Raw genomic sequence first — 13895 nt, 5'->3', positions numbered from 1 at the left:
ATTTTTTTTTTAATCTCTGCTTCGTTAACGACTCTCCTTGCGCCTACTCCTTTGTACCTTTGCTTTTCTGATCTCTTGGATTTTTGACCTCCGGACTGTATTGTGACTTTCCTCTTGCATCTCAATTTGGCACTGTGTTTACTGGATTTCCGGGCTTTTGATCTTGGACTGAAATAAACAACGTTTTTGGAATTCCGTGGTCTGCATTTGGGTTTCTGGATCTGAGCGTTACACTATTTGATGACATGCATATTATAATTCGGTAAGTGAGGACTTTAGCTGTTCTGGAACTGAAGCCGTTAGCCTATCAACACCATGAATCATGCTGCATACATCACGCCAGCCCTGTCAGTGGATTCAATATTTAGCTTGGAGTGGATACACTCCTTTGTCATTTGCACGTCTAATCCGTCAGATCTGCGACAGAGCACAGGCACGCAAGGCTGCTGTCTCATTAATCTCTCGCTCTTCTCTCTTTCCCTCCGCTCTCGGAGGAAGAGGAAGATGAAGATGAAGACCTGGCCAGAAGAAACGTGAAGGCTGACCTTGAACCGCGATCCGACCCCAAGCGGGACCAGGTGACCTACTCTCCTGTCAGCGCCTGGCTTTCATCACTGTCAGGGGCCGGGAATCCCATCCCATCCACGGAAATGATGCCAGTGGATCGAGCAGGAGAAAGGCTGGTTCAGCACTTTTATCCAGAACTTATCTTTTATTCATTATTATTATCATTTATTACCCTGCTAGACGCCTTGAGCCGGGGCCCATCCCGGGAAGATTAGTTCTTCTGAAGGCTTCACGTCAATGTGGAAAAGTAATGGTTAAATATGAAATCAGTAATTACAATACCAGAGGAATACTGTGCTGATCTGTACACAGACCTGTAGCTGAAAACTGTAGCTATCACACACCAATGGATAGGTCTGGTCCATTATCCACGATATATGCACAGCTAAATGGAATGTTCACACATCTTTTAATATTACTCCGCATTTGTAGATCGCCGCTATCTACTTTGTAACCGAAATTAACATAATGTCATCATCATGTCATCATCAACTAGTAGCCTACCAAAGTAAAACAAAATGAGGGATTTCAAGACCACCAAACCCCAGCGAATGATGAACCACGATATACCACGGGCTCTCGTTCCATAACGCTTAAACAACAGACTACTGAAGCAGCTCAAGTGTGTGTGGAGACATACTATTCTCTATTGAGTTACTGTATCAGATGCACTCTGACAGAGTTCAATAAACACTTGACTTGTGAGTGTTTATTGAGAAGATTTATGATCACAGGATTGTTTTATACCACGACTAAAAAATGACAGGCAGGCAAAAATCTATTTATTTGACATTTTCAGCCAGTAAACCTTAATAAATTACAATTTTACTGTATTGTAAAAACTGAAATGTAGTCACAATGTGGTGAAAATAAACACTATGGATGACGTGGAACAATGGATGGTTTAAATACAAAAGCACAAAGAAAGAAAGATTGATGAGAAGAAAACAAAGATGGGCAGGTTTTCTGCCTCATTGTTTCAGGGCATGCTGCCTTTGAGACATAACGAACTGTGCTAATAATACAAATGAAATGATCTGAGTCAAAATGCATTCAGTGTTTCTGACAGTCAGCAAGATCAAAACCAGCTCTCTTTTCACACAGTAGAGCTTCACAGATGACGCTTGGCAACAGTACTCAACTTCCATTCCTCAGCCAATAAGATTCACAATCAACCGACTCGACACAATCACAAAAGACATCACACAAACAGACTAATTTGAATATATTAAAGAATGCACTTTACAGATATGAATCACCAAAGCAATAGCATATTTGTTTGGCATTCTGGCAGCTGGCCGCCGTGTCAGTCACCCTTATACTGCTGTGACAGACAGCTCCAGTCACAAGGGAGGGTGGAAAAACACAGGTAGGCAATAAAATTGGGGTGAAAGGGGCAGGCTCGTCTCCTTATGACTAATGTATGAGAACTCCATTAATAAACAGGTCAAAGGTCAGACGCAGCCACCTCCAGCTGCCCCCAAATTCCGTAAAATCAGACTCATAAGTCCCACGGATCCACCTCTGAGGTCACTGCTGTGGCAATCTGCTTCTGCATTCTATAGGTTCCATAAAGCCTCAGGAAAAGGGCTGGCTTCAGCAGGACTATTCTGCATGCAAAGTACGTCTCTTGGATTTCTAAATTAAGCTCTGAATAGGCAGGAGAAGTGAGGTAAACTATTATTCTGTTTAGTTGTCATTATTCCTTTATTCGTGTCTTCTCATATCGTTTGTAATAACGTGTTTGCCTTCTTTAGCTTCTTCAATATCACTGTATGTTACGCTATGTTACGAATTTACATCATGGATTCTATTCATGGTTTGATTGAGCGTTCACACAACGATTTCTTAACTTATGATTATAATTAGAAATGTGTTATGTTTCTCCACGGTGTATATTTATAGTTATATTATCATTTGTTTTTGAAACCTTAAGGCTGTACCTGTCTGTCAAACAGCAAAAGGGAGAAACTGAGGTATGTAGGGAGAGATTATTTGCAGTTTCACTCATTTACATGCACAAATGATACCATCTCCCAAAGACTCCCAAAATAAGGCAGTCATAAAGCTACATACAGCCTAGCTTCACTGGTCACTTTATGGACTAACAGAGTTCACAGAGGTAATCAGCTTCATTAAATAAACATTTCCTTAATCAAGACAAACATGAGCATGTCATATCTACATACATATTCATTCAGTGAGCACTTTATTAGGTAGACCTGTACACCAGCCTGTTAATGCAAATATTTAATCATGCGGCAGCAACTAAATGCATAAAATCATGCAGACGTGGTCAAGAGTTTCAGCTGTTTTTCTGACCAAATGGGGAAGAAATGTCAAAGTGACTTTGACCGGGAATGATTGTTGGTGCTAGACAGTTTGAGTATCTCAGAAACTGCTGATCTCCTGGGATTTTCAAGCAGAACAGTCTCTAGAGTTTGCAGAGAATGGTGTGAAAAACAAAAAAACATCCAGTGAGCAGCAGTTCTGCGGGCAGAAACGCCTTGTTAATGAGAGAGGTCAGAGCAGAAGGGCCAGACTAATCAAAGCTGACAGGAAGGTAACAGTAATGCAAGTAACCACACATTACAACAGTGGTATGCAGAAGAGCATCTCTGAACCCACAACACGTCAAACCTCTCAGTGGATAGACTACAGCAGCAGAAGACTTAAGTCTAAAAAATAAGTCTAGTGAATAAAAAATAAAGTTCTCACTGAGTGTATACTAAACATATAAAACAAAAGAGGGAATGACATGATAGTATTATTGTGCTCATATGGGTGTAATACAGCATTTATAACTACAGTATAAATAACTAAATGTGCGTTGTTGAGTTTTAGTCCAATTACCGTATGAAAGAGCCACAGGGTGGCCTGTAGCGTAGTGGTTAAGGTAAATGACTGGGACACGCAAGGTTGGTGGTTCTAATCCCGGTGTAGGCCCTTAACCCTGCATTGCTCCAGGGGTGGATTGTCTCCTGCTTAGTCTAATCAACTGTACGTTGCTCTGGATAAGAGCGTCTGCCAAATGCCAATAATGTAATGTAAGAGTGAACCTGTTATTTGTTATTTAGGATTAAAGGGTTTCTCAGTACTAAGCGTAGTGTGTGGACTGCCTGCTAAGGCCTAAACATATAGAAATGGAATATAATGCAATATACGGTATATTGTAAATACGTTTTAAAAAGTAATATTTTAATATTTTTTATAAGTTTTCATATTTTTATAGTAGAAGATATGGTTCCCTCTAGGCAAGGGTAGACATGGCTAATTTGAGCCTTTGTATGTTCCAAACCATAACTGGGAGTCTATATAGTCCTACCAGGAGTTGGGTGGTTTACATTGGCCAGGGTTGATTTCTGAGGTTATAACAGCTTTCATCCTTCCCACGATGCACCAGGCACCCCAGGTTAAAAGTTTTCATGAAGGGGAGATGCGTACATCTCTTCCTGTAGTTATCAAACAGCACAAACGTGTGGGAAATACAGGCCTGAGAAGAATGCTTCAGAACAGCTCACATGCTCCTACTGCAGGGATCTTTGTGTGGGTTTGGGTGATAGAGGTGGCCTAAGGGCTATTCGCCTTTCCTAATGCGTATATTCACACATACAGGAATGCATGTAAACACAAATAACAAACAGACACTTTTCGAGCCATTATTCCTCTACCGGGGAGTCACCTTTGTGGCCTTTCAGAGCTGAGAAAACTCTGTTATCCCCGCTAGTAATCCTCCATCTTAGCAACAGCACACCCACTGTCATAACAGCAGCATACTTCTGAAAGCACACTGCAGGGGGTGGGTCTGTGATAGATGGCACTTAAGACGCTCATATGGTCTGAGGAAAACTTGGGGATTAGGGCTATTGCACTCGCTGTAGTTCTTTGGCTGGTCTCCATAGGGGAACCCTTTTTACTTCTTTATGGAACCCTCTATAGTAGGTGCAAAGACTGTGAAAGCCTGATAAACAAACCTTGAACTAGATACGATTCCTCTATGGCAGTAATGGGAAACTAAAAAGGGCCGGGGTGTATGTAGGATTTTACTGCCACCAGTTACCCTGGCTCAATCAGCTAATTAGCTATATGCGCCATGACCGATTTACTCGTAAATAAAATGCTACAAGAACAAGACAAGAACATTTATCAGTTGCAGTTTATATCACATAATGTGGCTATAAATGACAGATAATGTAAATGACTGGGCTAATTATGTAATTAAGATCAGAATAATTAAGTTGGTCTGAAATCCAGAAACAGACAGGGCCCGATTTGCCCATAGCACACAGAGGAGCCTTTAGGATTCCTTTACTCTGAGAGTATAGGGTACTACAGCGGAGAAACTAACTCTAGTAACTCTTACCTGTGTGCCTATCTTCTCTCTCCTGTACACCTGTATATATATATATATGCTGACACATACTTTAATAAGGATGCATATGCCTGTTGCAAAGGTCAGATCCACTATCCTGTGCTTGATGCACATCCAGACTAGAAAACAACTGTGGACATGTTTTCTGTCTGAATGTCAGCAGAACAAATCAACGCGCAAAGAGCCATCTGTTGTGGAAACGGAGATTGGACAGTCCTTGTAAAATTTAATCAGCTCATCAACTAAGAAGCAGCCACATACTGGACAGTACAGTGTTGTTATTTTTAGCCTTTTACTAATAACCGATATATGATTGTACACATTTCAACCTTGATTGTGTTTGTCCATCAAGTCTGCACTCCGTGTACTTGTTGTGTCCCCTGGGACTGTAATTCCATCTTGTGGGGAATTATTGTGCTTCCATCCCTGCTCTCGTAAAGCATCTGTAGAGAACATCTGCTAAATGCTAGCAATGCTAAACATTGCTTATCTGACAACTAATGCTCAGACACGCATGCAGCTGTGAGCTGTCCCTGCTAAATAAACACAAATTATAACCAGCCACAAACCAAATGAATGAAAATAATGTATGATTTCTTTATTCAAATGTTTGAATAGGTACTTTAATAATCAGAGACCGGCTAACTTGAGAAGGATAATCTCCACAGTATAGGCTTTTGTAACAAATGAAAAATGACTCCTAACACAACTATGAGACAGCTGGGCTGAACACAAAACATGCGTGTTGTATGAGCACAAACACGCACACAGAGACGCTTCTCACTGCCACACTGACTGCTGGGAGCCACAGAGCCGCTCATGGTGCCGGTCCAAAGCTACGTCTGTCCTTTCTGACCCGAACGCAGACAACCCCACCAATGATGCTGTGAATAGGGCATTTTCAGCTGGGCTAATGACTCCATATAAAAGGCTGTATGTTGCCTTTGACGAGACCGATGACAGTATAAATTGAGTCTTTATTCAGCCGTATAGGATGAATGCAAGCTGAGCAGCCCAAACACAGGGAACATGCTTATTTAGTCTTTGAAATTCACTGGACCACCACCCGTGTCGGCAGCCCCAGCTACCAGAACTATTTCACAGATGCAAACAAAACAGCAATTTAGGGTACTAGCTCTTGGAACAGTGCTACTTCAGTGGTTTGTACAGAGGGAAAGGTCAACAGACAGATTCCTCAGATTGCCCATTGATGTGACACACAGAATACACAGAAATGCTTCTTTGCAAGTTTCCAGAGATAGGGGCAAAACAGAGATTGTTGCTTTTCTTCATATAACAGTGTAATGGACCACAGAGGACTTCTTCAAGACATGAAACATCGATGCCTAAACTAGAAAAGTGTAGCCACACAGCATGCAACAATAAATGCCACAGCATTCGGTTACATACATTCTTTGAACAATTCATTCAAACATTTTTTCATTAGATATCAATGATCATGGTTATCACATTCCAGCAAGTCATGCAAATATTTAGTGCAAGACTACAGAGCTGCTTGAATGGCAGTGTTTGCAATAGTAGGTCATATAAGCTAAAGTCCAGGCAATGGCAGGCTACACTTCCATTCCACATAAATTATATGTTATTGTGCGAGATCATTTGAGCCAAGATGTCTCCCCAGAGTCACACACAGTATTACACTTGGCGTTGTGAGGAACAACAGTGGCTAATTTTAAAAAGGTACTTTTATTCCTGTTGCTAGCACCAAAGCAGTCCCGCTCTGCAGAGACAGGTTATCCACTCGACAGGTTATTCAGTGGCCTAAACGTCATAAATGCGTGAATTAGTGAAATTTATGACCCACCAGCGTGCTCCATGGGCTCCACGGTTTCCCATCTCAGGCAGAGAAACAGCCCAGCAGGCGATGCAGGAGTGGGGACTTGTAGGGATGTTTCGCATGACTCCCAGCAACACCTTGTTCCGACGAACCGAACTTCAATTAGCTAAAGTCAACCACCCCTTAATCTCTGTCCTAATAACTACGTCTCATGAAATTATGATGACAGAAAAAATAAAATCTTGTTTTAAGCTGGGGAGGCTGAATAAGAAAGTGAGGGAGAGAGAGAAGGATGGGGAGGGAGGGAGAGAGAGAGGGATGGGGAGAGAGAGAGATAAAGAGAAGGATGGGGGAGAGAAAGAGAGATAAAGAGAGGGCAAGGGGGATCTGCTCAAGCAAACGGAATTACAAAGTCAACTGCACATTATGTCTAAATCTTATTTTAATGACAAATGTTTTTATCTTCAGCTGAACCGTTCAGGCAGAAATCTGAAAGGCTGTACAGTATGTCAAAATCTTTCATTTTTAAAATCAACTCTGCGCCTCAAGGAAGCAGAGCAGTTATTCCAAAGGCTGTTTAAATTCTCTCTGCTGTGTCTTTATATACTGTAGTGAGAATGGTTTGAGACTAGAACACTCACACAAGTTTCAAATATTGAGACAAAATGTGACACAAAAAGAATATATAAACATGACAAAGTTGTGTAAGAAATTCTTATAGTTCCTTTAACACAGTGCGTATGTGTTCTAACTGTGAGAAACTGTGAGAAATCGGACGAGACAAAACTATGAATGTACTATAGCAATACGTTTGACTGGGTCACACATAACCCAGAGTTAACAAGGCAATTCTCCATGCTCCTGCTTTGTATTTGATATAATTTACAAATTAACAGAACTTGACACACCAGCCCTAGCTTGACTCCAGTACCCGGGCAGCTGAAAGGGGTTATGGCCGTCACTTTGGGAACTCAACCTATGAATGAGTCGTAACTTTTAATTGGCAACCTTATGGTTGAGGAACCTTGCTCACTAAAAGACCTGCAGGTTTTCATTGTCAAATCGTCGTGAAGTTGCACTTCTGATCAAGTGCAAAGATGCATTGCTTCAGCGGTTATTCATATAAATGACAAAATTGATAAAATATTAATATAAAGACGGGGAAGTTTAATAATAACATAAGATAAGTTAATGGCGATCAGGCCATTCAGCCCAGCAATGCTCACCTTTTCACACCCCTAAGTGTATCACCTGCTTAGTGTGCCTAAAAGCGAAATAGTATCTAGCACCGTATCAAGGCTGGCCTTGCAAACCCTGCCTCCACTACATGTACATGACAAGTGAAGAAACATTTTCACTGCGAGGAGAAAAATACTGGAGCAGCTCCACAGCATAAAATCCAAATCCTCAGAATGCGTGCAGAAAAACAAACAAACAAACAACAAAACAAACGGATGAAACAGAAATGCTAACACCAGCCAAAGAGGCTTCTAAGCTCCCCTGCAGTGTGCAGTCTCCCAGGACTGCGCGAGAACTAACGCGTTGATTAAACCCCGCCGCTACGGCCTGTATCAAAGGGCCGGGGAATGAGAAAAAACATGGCTGCCATGGTAGGGTTTCAGTTGCTCGTTTGAGGAGGGGGGGGGGGGGTAATGTAATTGGAACATTAGTGCTTTAGATGCCAGCCGAAGCGCTCTCTGGGGGTTCAGTTTCGGGGCGGAGTATTAGGGCTGACATCTGGAGGACAGATGTTGCCGTAGGCGGCACTCCTGGCAGCCGGTGCCCACAGTTTCTGCTGACCTAAGGAGACGCTCTTCAGCAAGGGTGACACTGTAACATACTATCACCCCTGAATATATTGGGTAGCTATCGGGTATATTGGGTAGATATCGTTAGTTAGCTCATCATCTCGTTTTTTTTTGTCTTGTCTTTTACCTCCAGAGGGGTTTATCAGTGTCTTGGACAGAGCTTCCGTCCGTCTGTTCCCTTGATAGTTCAAGCTAAAGGTCAATTCACCCCTGGGGGAAAAGTATTGAGTGTTTCTAAAGCTGTGTGTGTGTGTGTAAAAATAGCGCAAGCAGTCATTCAAAGTTCAGGGATACCCCCTTCCCTTCATCTTCTGCACTTGGATTACACTATTCTAGGGGTGTATAGTTCAATCTGATCCAAGAAGGGTGGTGTGGGTGCTTTCCTTGTCATTGATTCAGATCATCAAGGTGTTGACTGAAATCCATGGTCAGTTAATCGACTGCGCTAATCGTTAGTAATCGCAGTCATTGAAAATCCACTCCTACACCAGACCTGGCTCAAATAAATAATTGTTTGGGATTCAAATACTTTTCTGTGATTAATCTTGCCTGATGCAATCGAGCCAACCAAGTGGACCAAATACTCGCACTTTTTGAGATTATTTAATGGGCTCCAGTACACCAGACAAGCTCAGTAACGTGTTGCCAAGTATTTGAATCCAAAACAAGTATGTATTTGACCCAGATCTGTCCTACACTGACAATATAGTGTTTAGGTCAACTATGGCACTGCTAACAAACTTTAATTTGTAATCACAAACATCAAGGTAATGCAGTCATCCACAGTGCTGCCCTGCTGCCTGTGCTTCAACAATCATTAGTCTGTGGAGAGCAGCATCTGCTAAACAAAGGTAATGTCAAAGTAAAAGGCTCAGGAATCCGCTTACTGCTCAGCACCAAAGCAGCGTGTGAGAAATGAGCAGGTCCGATATATTTAAAAACAAAGAAAGAAAAAAAGCCATTTGTCTTTCCCAACTCTTAAGATATTACAGATGGTTTGTGGAGACTGTGAGGGCAGACTTTTCCTTTTTCTCTTGTTTGCAATGACTCTTCATTCTTCATGTCTTTGATCAGGTTGAGCTAATCAAATTACACTTGCGGGCTACAGTGTATGTAACCCAATTGGATGTCTCTTGAAAAGTCAAAGTTTCACTGTCCTGTTCAGGGTTAATATGTTCAATGTGTTCATTGTGAAGAGCTCAAATAGACTGAAAGGCAGCTGACATATTTTCACGTACTGCAAAAGTTGCAACATTCCCAAATGAAAATACTCACATTATAAAAAATATGCCGTTTCAGTAACCCTGACATCCATCATATAAGATACTCATTACCTGGTTATAGGCAGGGTTGGCGAATAGCCGAGCTTTAAATACAAGCGAGCCACTACTATATTCAAAGGTAATATTCAATGTATATTTTCGATATATGGCAATATATTCTCAACTTGTAAGGGCCGCAGCCTGGTGGATGAGCGTAAGACGCAGACTGCTGGCTGAGGAAGGACTGGTCATCCTGGTGGTCTTTGCTCAGTTCTTCCAGAGCACCTGCCAGACCCCCAAACCCCCTGACAGCCGTGGCTAGAGATCCTCTGCACATCCTCAGAGATAAATCATCAGAGACAAGCTAATGCTCCGTCTCTGCTTTCTTTCTCTCCCCAGGGGCACAGCGTGACATCTGTTTTCAGTGTATTTCTCCTTCTTGGCGCAGCCTGAGTTACGGGACAAAATTGGGCAACTTAATGGGTGCGCCAATGCTTTCACGGCTACTCCTATCAGCCCACAGAACATTCTAGTGCTAATCAGCACAGGTAGAGCCCACAGAACATTCTAGTGCTAATCAGCACAGGTAGAGCCCACAGAACATTCTAGTGCTAATCAGCACAGGTAGAGCCCACAGAACATTCTAGAGCTAATCAGCACAGGTAGAGCCCACAGAACATTCTAGTGCTAATCAGCACAGGTAGAGCCCACAGAACATTCTAGTGCTAATCAGCACAGGTAGAGCCCACAGAACATTCTAGAGCTAATCAGCACAGGTAGAGCCCACAAAACATTCTAGTGCTAATCAGCACAGGTAGAGCCCACAGAACATTCTAGTGCTAATCAGCACAGGTAGAGCCCACAGAACATTCTAGTGCTAATCAGCACAGATAGAGCCCACAGAACATTCTAGTGCTAATCAGCACAGATAGAGCCCACAGAACATTCTAGTGCTAATCAGCACAGGTAGAGCCCACAGAACATTCTAGTGCTAATCAGCACAGATAGAGCCCACAGAACATTCTAGTGCTAATCAGCACAGATAGAGCCCACAGAACATTCTAGTGCTAATCAGCACAGGTAGAGCCCACAGAACATTCTAGTGCTAATCAGCACAGGTAGAGCCCACAGAACATTCTAGTGCTAATCAGCACAGGTAGAGCCCACAGAACATTCTAGTGCTTATCTGCACAGGTAGAGCCCACAACATTCTAGTGCTTATCTGCACAGGTAGAGCCCACAACATTCTAGTGCTAATCAGCACAGATAGAGCCCACAGAACATTCTACTGCTAAAGAGCACAGGAAAAGCACAGTGGAAGATTCTCTATGCATGTTGTTATGTACACACTGCAATTCACACTGGGGAACAAGTGCTGCTGTGTCATTAAATGATTGATTGCCAGGTTATATAATCGAGTGTTGTTAATTTATTTATGATAACTCAATGCTTTTTGATTTCATAACACAAGGACTGCTAGACTGCCTACACCATAGTGACATATTTAAATGGAGGGACTGCATTGAATCAAATTATCTGACACAAGGGTCTTCGTGGATGAATGAAACTCAGTTTTGCAATAATGTTCCTAAACTGAGTTTCATAGCAGTGCATTTATCAGGATATGCCACGTGGGAGTCATAAAGGCAGGGGTTACCTCAGGGAAGATATTAAAGCCTTTATCAGTTTATGATTCACCACTACTTACTAATATTCATTTTGAATCTGGGAACATTTTGATTTGGGGCTCTCCAAAAGGCTTGTTATATATCTTGCTGCCATGAGTAATCAACAATTATTTGTCTTGAACTTTGAACTATATCGCTGTGTTTCTTGCAATTGTGCAATCCCGTCTTTTACCCTGTGAAAAATACAATTGTTAATTAAGGCTCTGAAGCCCTGAGGCATTATGCAGCTTTTTTTGTTTTGTTTTGGTGGCGGATTTAGACATAACATACTGTGTGAAAACACACTTACCATCTCAGGGCTCTATCACTTGTGGCTCATCAATCAGCCAGATCGATAGCTGGGGTGTGGGGGCGGGGGGGGCGGGGGGGTAGAGAGGAGGAGGTGTGGGTGGTGGGTAGAGTCAGCTTCTGAGGGAGGAGCCACAGGAGAGCCAATCAGCATAAATCATCACACGCCGGGCCACATAACTGCCAATACAAGCTATATTATTATCAATGACAGGTCTTCATCACAGGGCACTGCCTGATCTCCCTTGTTCTCCCTGCCTCAGGCACTCACAGTAAACGCGCCAGGCTTCGTCAGACGCCCCCCCCCCCCCCCCCCCCGCCCCCCCTCTCACTCTCACTCTCTCTCCCCTCTCTTCGGGATCAGAAGCGAGAGCGTCACACACGCCACACAGAGCTTTCCGCTGCCATCCACGCGCCTTCTTCAAACCCCTGTACCTGTCTAACGGTGAAGGGCTATTCATTATTAACAGCCAACCTGCCTGTCAAAGCAGCTGGGTTACAGACGCAGTACTGCCACACAGAGCTGGTGTGCATTTCAATAGGTCCTGAATCTTCCAGAAAGTTCCAGCTCAGCTGCTACGTTGTGGATGGGATGTTTCCGGAACATATACCATATTTGTTATTGCAATTTGCTCTGTATACTATCAGGGGGAGTTATCCATAAACATGAGAACATGCCTTGCATTGAACCGTTGCCATGTAAGACCAGTGTCTGAGACTCTAATACTAATACCAATCCTATTGAGACAAAGAAGTGAAGCAAAGGCAAAGTCTTACTGTAAGTGGTCATTCAATCTGACCACAGTGATACCCAGGTCTGTTTGTAACAAATTCAAGGCAACAGTTAAAATATACCATGCCAGACAAAATGCAAGCATACATTTATTACACAAAGTACAAAGCCCCATAATTAGTACATTGAAAACCCATTGTTGACTATGTCTGAATAGTGAATTCCTGTTACACAAGCATTATTTTAAGAGTAATGGCTTTCTTGCACCACTAGCAACACATTGTAAATGTTATCTCCAACACTCTTGGAAAGAGTTTCTTTAATTATTTTTCTGCTAAATTCACAATTCCTGCATTTTAATTGGAATCTTAAAGACAGGAGCGTGCGTTGGGAGCGAGCCTTTGTTTAGATAAAGCTGTTTGCTTTTGGGGTGTTCTGGGAGCAGAGACGAACAGGAGGACATGGCATATAGAGAGGGGAGACTACTGCGTTCTAATTAGAGAGCCTCGACTGGAGGAGGCTTAGTACACTCGGAAGATAAACTACACAACACAAGGACAGTTTGGACAATGAACCTTTCCCTCTCACTACCCCAAAAACACACACACACACCCATACACACACATCCGCACCCACACACACAAACAACATGTTGAGAGCAACAGCTCTCAAACTAAAGGTCAAGAACACAAACCATGTGCGCCACCACATTTGGGAAAAGCCCTCACAGCTCGACAAACTGCGACTGAGTTTCACCACGCGATTCCTAGAATCATTTCGCAATTCCCATATTTCCGCTAAGACAAGCCCTCGCTCTGACGATTAGCATCAGGAAACAAGGTTGTGGGCAAGATGCTGCCTGGAGGCTGCGGGGGTGTTGCTAACTTCAGGGACCGGGGGGGATCACAAGATGATGAAAAGGTCTCTCCGCACCAGAAGCACCCAAGCTTTACAACACACACAACGGGAGAGATCGGGGCCTTCTGCTCCAAAGGTCGTCCGTCTACCTGCCACCGCTCAGTTTGAGCACCTGCCCCAGTAATGAAGGAAACGCCTGCACAAACCCAAGCGGGACAGCTGTCACTCTGGAGAGCCGTATATGTACCAATGCGTGTCATTGCCTTTGAAGATGGCCAAGAAGGCCACCGGGAATGAATGTGCCGTTCATATACCTGGAGATGTCTCTCAGAGAACCTGTCTTAACTGCTCTCATGGTTAAGCAGGCGGAAAGTATGCGATTTTACAGCGTATGCTCGTTACCATGTGCATGTCGGCTTCAGACCATTAAACATTTCTGACGCATAGAAAAACACACACACGCACGCGCGCGCACACACACACACACGCAACACACACACACACACGTGTGCACACAGTTA

General features: G+C 43.0%; 1 protein-coding gene across 12 annotated transcripts in view; it reads right to left on the bottom strand.

The window, feature by feature from the left end:
• The window catches only part of LOC133118378 (carbohydrate sulfotransferase 15-like), a 53995-nt gene that overhangs the window by 33195 nt on the left and 6905 nt on the right, over positions 1-13895 (bottom strand). For 10 of the 12 annotated variants that reach the window (XM_061228318.1, XM_061228319.1, XM_061228315.1 and 7 more), the window contains one exon: positions 11785-11903. The exons of the other annotated variants lie outside the window; for them this stretch is intronic. The gene's annotated coding sequence lies outside the window, so the exon portion shown is untranslated. The remainder of the gene's footprint in view (positions 1-11784; positions 11904-13895) is intronic. 12 annotated transcript variants of the gene reach the window in all.

Source organism: Conger conger, chromosome 18, assembly GCF_963514075.1.
Source record: "Conger conger chromosome 18, fConCon1.1, whole genome shotgun sequence".
In the NCBI taxonomy this organism is placed as follows: domain Eukaryota; kingdom Metazoa; phylum Chordata; class Actinopteri; order Anguilliformes; family Congridae; genus Conger; species Conger conger.
This window is presented reverse-complemented; position numbering and strand designations above follow the sequence as displayed.